Raw genomic sequence first — 642 nt, 5'->3', positions numbered from 1 at the left:
TAAAAACTAATAAAAATATACTAAAAACTAACTAGCTCATACTAAAAACATACTAAAAATAATGCCAAAAAGTGTATAAATTATCCGCTTATCACAACACCAAACTTAAATTGTTGCTTGTCCTCAAGCAACTGAAAATCAAATATGATAAAAAGAAGAGAATATGCAATGAATTCCAAAAACATCTATGAAGATCAGTATTAATTAGATGAACGGGGCTTTTAGCTTTTTGCCTCTGAATAGTTTTGGCATCTCACTCTATCCTTTGAAATTCAGAATGATTGGCTTCTATAGGAACTCAGAATCCAGATAGTGTTATTGATTCTCCTAGTTAAGTATGAGGATTCTTGAACACAGCTACTTTATGAGTCTTGGCCGTGGCCCAAAGCACTCTGTCTTCCAGTATTACCACCGGATACATACATGCCACAGACACATAATTGGGTGAACCTTTTCAGATTGTGACTCAACTTTGCTAGAGTCCCCAATTAGAGGTGTCCAGGGTTCTTAAGCACACTCTTTTTGCCTTGGATCACGACTTTATTATTATTATTTTTTTCTCTTTTTTTTCGTTTTTCTCCTTTTTTTCTCTCTCTTTTTTTTGTGTTCACTGCTTTTTCTTGCTTCAAGAATCATTTTTAT

The sequence above is a fragment of the Arachis duranensis genome, chromosome 5 (assembly GCF_000817695.3).
Source record: "Arachis duranensis cultivar V14167 chromosome 5, aradu.V14167.gnm2.J7QH, whole genome shotgun sequence".
In the NCBI taxonomy this organism is placed as follows: domain Eukaryota; kingdom Viridiplantae; phylum Streptophyta; class Magnoliopsida; order Fabales; family Fabaceae; genus Arachis; species Arachis duranensis.
Note: the sequence above shows the minus strand (reverse complement) of the source record.